The sequence below is a fragment of the Vitis vinifera genome, chromosome 16 (genome assembly GCF_030704535.1).
Source record: "Vitis vinifera cultivar Pinot Noir 40024 chromosome 16, ASM3070453v1".
NCBI classification, from domain to species: Eukaryota; Viridiplantae; Streptophyta; class Magnoliopsida; order Vitales; family Vitaceae; genus Vitis; species Vitis vinifera.
The window spans coordinates 16132617-16137436 of record NC_081820.1 but is presented as its reverse complement, the minus strand read 5'-3'; the positions used below and the strand labels follow the sequence as shown (position 1 = coordinate 16137436).

Below are 4820 nucleotides of genomic sequence, written 5' to 3'. Positions count from 1 at the left end.
GCTCTTCAACCAAGCTAATGAATAGGAGTAGGGTCTAGTGATGGGCTATATCTATGTTTAGGAGCATTCTGGAGGAGGTCAACATACTAATGCTGATTGTAGTCCGATCTTTGAAGACCTATATAGCCCATAGCTAGATTTCATGGATATTTGTATGACCAGTGTGTTTCGTTTTCTACTTTAACTTGATAGGATTTTCGGATGCACCCATATTACTCACTATGCACTTTAGTCGATTACTGAGTGTTGAGAGTTGTGAGAACTTTTACCATAGGAAACCCCTTAGGCTGTCGAGGTAGTGCATGTGTGAAGGCGATGACCACCTTGCATGGAAGCCCCCCGTCTCTTCAAAGGCGTGCAGGAGGTTGCATACCGCCAGAAGGTATGATCGCTTCTACTAGGGATCTTTTAAAGTCCACCATTTTCCCTCCTAGAGCCACCTTGACCTTGTAGGGCGAGCCTTAGATCATTCGATCAAGATTCCTTCCCTACACATATGGGTGCATCTAAGAGCCTTCGAGGCCGCTTTAGTCATAACTTTGGATCCAGTACTTCTTCCTTTAGTCTCCAATTGAGAGCGCTTCGAGATTAGTATGACCTTGAATTACAATTAAACCACCATTCTGTTTTGTGTTGACTTGTTTCTTCCTATTCAAATTAGCATTTCTTTTGTGTTTTCCCCATGCCATACCTTATCTCATGTTTCATGCTTTTTAGGATTGTGTGGACCCCATATTTTAGCTTGATGCGTTCCCACTCGATGGTGCAACTCGCTTTTGATTAAAGTGAAAAACTAATTTTTATAAAAAGTTGGAGTGACCACTTACTTTTATTTATTTTTAAAAGGGAAAACAAATAAGAACAAAACCCATAAAAGGACTCTTGATTTTTTTTGGAAAAGCTGTCTGCGAAAAACCTGAGTCTAGGTCCAAGGACCAAGTTACTTATCAGGAAGGTACCTCCAAAGAGGTAGCACCCCTCTAAGCCCTAACGAGGTATCCACTAGCTTAGTTGATGGAAATATAACAACTAATCAATTGATTACGAATACCCAGATATGTTAAAGTGATTTCAAAAACTCTAATAACTCTAACATGCCAAACAAGGATTCAAACCACTGTCATAAAGAAAGGATAATATGCATCTATAACTTAAATGCTATCATAAAACACCAAAGTTAGTTCAAGAATTATATTATTCAACATACATTTTATCAAAGGAAACCAAATGAACATCAAGGCACCCAAAGTCAATATCAAACAAGGATATAGTTCTTAGTGACATACATATTCATGGAACTTTAAAATGGGAAGATAGAGAGCGTACTTGTGTAGCAAGCGTTAGTGATTCTATAAAAATGAGGTTAATTTACCAATAATAATGATAAGATTAAATAATAATAAATAAAAAATAACTAAACATATATATATATATATGTATATATATATATACACTTAGCATGTCTCAAGTCAAGGAAAGTTCACAAGTATGATCAAAAGTGACTAAATTATCAAAAGCCAAGGAAATATCATTAAAAGGGTATGATATCGGTTCACAAAATAAACTCCAAATAAATATCAAGAAAGGCTATCTCACCAAAATAAAAATTATGTAACATCTTTAACATGTCTAGATAAACATCCAATAGGCCAAATTAATCAATTATATTCCAATCAATAACAAATTTATTTACAAATGGGTTACTTCATAGAAAAAAGTCAGCAAACGATTAGAATAGAAGACTGTATGAAATAAATCTAAAACAAATACCTAGAAGTTAAGTTTTACCAAGAGAATTTTTAGAGAACATCTCCTATATGTCTAGTTTATCATCTAAGTGACTAAATTAATTAACCAGCCCTCATTTAGTACCATATTTTATAATGATGATAATAGGTCCAAAACTGAGCATCTTTTTAAGGTATTCAACAATTGATTTTTACAATTAACTTATAGATGTCCTAAAATCATACGAAAATTCACACAACTATCTTAATGTGTTTTTTTATATTAAAAATAATCTTAGGAGATAACACATTCATAACATATTTAAAAATAAATAAACATATCTCAGCTCTAGAAGAGCACTTATGCAGTGGGTACAAGAATAAAAAAATTATATCTTTTATTTCAGAAATTATTTACTAATATTTTACACATCAAAAATTAAATTTAAGAGTTCTATATTAATAGAAAAATGTTCAAAGAAATTAAAGAGATCGTTTATTAATTTAATTTTGTAAAACAAGACTTAATGTCAAAAACAAAGTGAAAACTGAACCTTCTGAAAAATTGATTTATATCTCCTAATTGGAAAACCTTATTTGACCAAAGAAAGATTCTAAAATCAAGTTCAAAGAGTCCGGAATATCATAGAATAGTTAGAAAAATTTAAAGGGTTTCTAAGTTGTTAGATTCCAAATTTACAGATGTAGAAGTACAATGCACTATAATGAAAAAATCTAAACTAACTAAAATGAATTAAGATAAATCAAGACAAATTTCAAAATAAAAATTGCATCACCTAGAAGCCAATTTACCAAAAATATAAGAAATACTCAAACTAAATAATGGGATCAAACTAAATCAAAGCATGAACTATAACACCAAGGATCGATTAAATTAATGATGAAAAATCATAAATGGACCTAAACTAATAGACAAAATTAAACTAAACTAAAACTAAAATTTAAAAAGAGAACTTACTTTCCACCGTGTAAGAGGGGCTACTATTAGAACGCTCTTAATCCTTCCAATCTGATGCTTTATATGCCGTATGTTCTAAAAGAAAATCCCGAGACGTCCTCAAAGTGGCAGTTTGTTGTCATCTTCTTTGCATGGTATAATTGCCTTCCAAATTCATCAAAACATGTGAATGCCTTTCACAAAATCTGGTGGTGCCATATTCTTGAAGTGGCAGACTTTTTTTTTTTTTTACAAAAAATAAACTGATGTGTAGTGGAGGTTCAAAGTGGTATCCTTATTCTCATCCTAATAGCCCCAAGAAGATTTAACTTGCATTCAATGAAAGTTGTTTGACGAAGTTTTACAGATCTATCAGTCAATGAAGTGCTTGCATCTTCATACTTGCATGACCACTCTGAAAGTTCCTCATCAGTGAGATTCCTAGCAGCAAATGACTATATATCAGCTTTGGCTCCATCATAGCCTTCCCTATTGATCACCTCTGGAGCAACATAGGCAGGGGTTCCACAGGTTGTGTGAAGCAACCTGTCTTGGTGCTTAAATTCAACAAGGACGTTCAGTCCAAGGTCTGAAACTTTCAGATTTCCATTCTCATCCAGTAGAAGGTTTTCTGGCTTTCAATCCCGATGATAAACACCTCTATTGTGATAGAAATCAACTGCACTGATCAGCTGTTGAAAATATTTCCTTACAACATCCTCCTTGAGCTTTCCTTTGGCTACCTTGTTGAAGAGCTCCCTTCCTTTAGCATATTCCATGACAAAGTAAATCTTCATTTTGCTGGCCATAACCTCATAAAGCTTTACCACATTTGGGTGTCTAACCAGTCTCATTACAGAAATCTCTCGCTTAATCTGATCCACCATCCCAACCTTCAAATTCTTCTCTTTATCAATTATCTTAATGGCAACACTAGTGCCAGTTTTAAGGTTCCTGTACTTCTTGTCCAATCTACCTTTCCAGGAATGCTCTAAGGACCAAACATGCCATCTCTTGTAAAGATTTCAGAAACATTATGCAAATCAACTGAGGGACTCCTTACTAGAGAAGCCAATGTGGATGAGTATGAGAAATATGCTAAAGAAGAATAGGATAAGTGACCTCGAGGTGAAGCCACACCCTCAGAGGAAAAAAGCTTTGACGAATCTGTTAAAAAGAGGAATATGTCTCTCATGTGCACCATTTCTTCTGACAGTTGATTAGGATGATGCCAAAGGTTTTCCACAAAATAATCATTACTTGGATCTTCATTCACATCTAACCATAGAGGCAGATCATCCATTTCTCCATCCTCTTCGTCTTCACCATGTGGTTCAATTATCGTCTTTGTTGAATGTGTAGGACAACAGTGAAGCCCTGATGAAATAGAATGAGGGAAATGCCTTAAATGATATTCAGAAAGTCGGCGCTCATTCCTCTCCTGAGTAAGCTGATAATTCAAGGCAACCAATTTTTGTTCAAGCTTTAATACTGTGATCTCCAGAACAACTATGCTATCCAAAAGCTCTTGGGCCTTAGTTGGAAGCTGGAAAGAGTCAAAAAAGGGTGATGAAGAGTGTTCAGCTGCACTTGCTAGTGCTAAGTTCAAGTCAATCTCTTCTTGTAACTATTTTTGTAACTCCTTAGCATCCTGCTCAAGTTGGAATTTGTAAAGGCATGTTCTTCCCTTGCTCTCCTGACTGCTTTCTCTTTCCCAAGGCTTTCTGTTCTCTAAACCAGATGAAGTGTCGGGCCCATCTCCAGAAGAAGAAAACGAATGATGGGAACCACCTTTCCCATTCTTCCGTAGATACCTATGAATCAAACTTGACAAGTTGATGGGGAGAAAAAATGTCGGCCTAGGAACGAGAAGTGCGAGGGTCATTTTCCACAACTTGGGCTTTTAGATAGAGCATCTTGTGTTGGAATCATAGGATGAATGGATCCACTACAAACCCCGACTTTCTTATTCTTCTCATACACGACTGTAGAAGCCGCAGGTAGCTGTAGGGTTTTGATACGAAGCTAAAGAGAACCTCTCCACTCTCAACTCTCCCCTCTGCACTCTGCACTCTCACTCTCATTCCCACTCACTCGTAGGTCAATAAGCTTATTTCCTCACCGACACCAACCAC

The 4820-nt window shown here is 35.6% G+C and overlaps 1 pseudogene; it reads right to left on the bottom strand.

The window, feature by feature from the left end:
* Nucleotides 1-3140: 3140 nt before the first annotated feature.
* LOC100262053 (CBL-interacting serine/threonine-protein kinase 20-like) lies at nt 3141-4485 on the bottom strand (annotated as a pseudogene).
* Nucleotides 4486-4820: the final 335 nt, after the last annotated feature.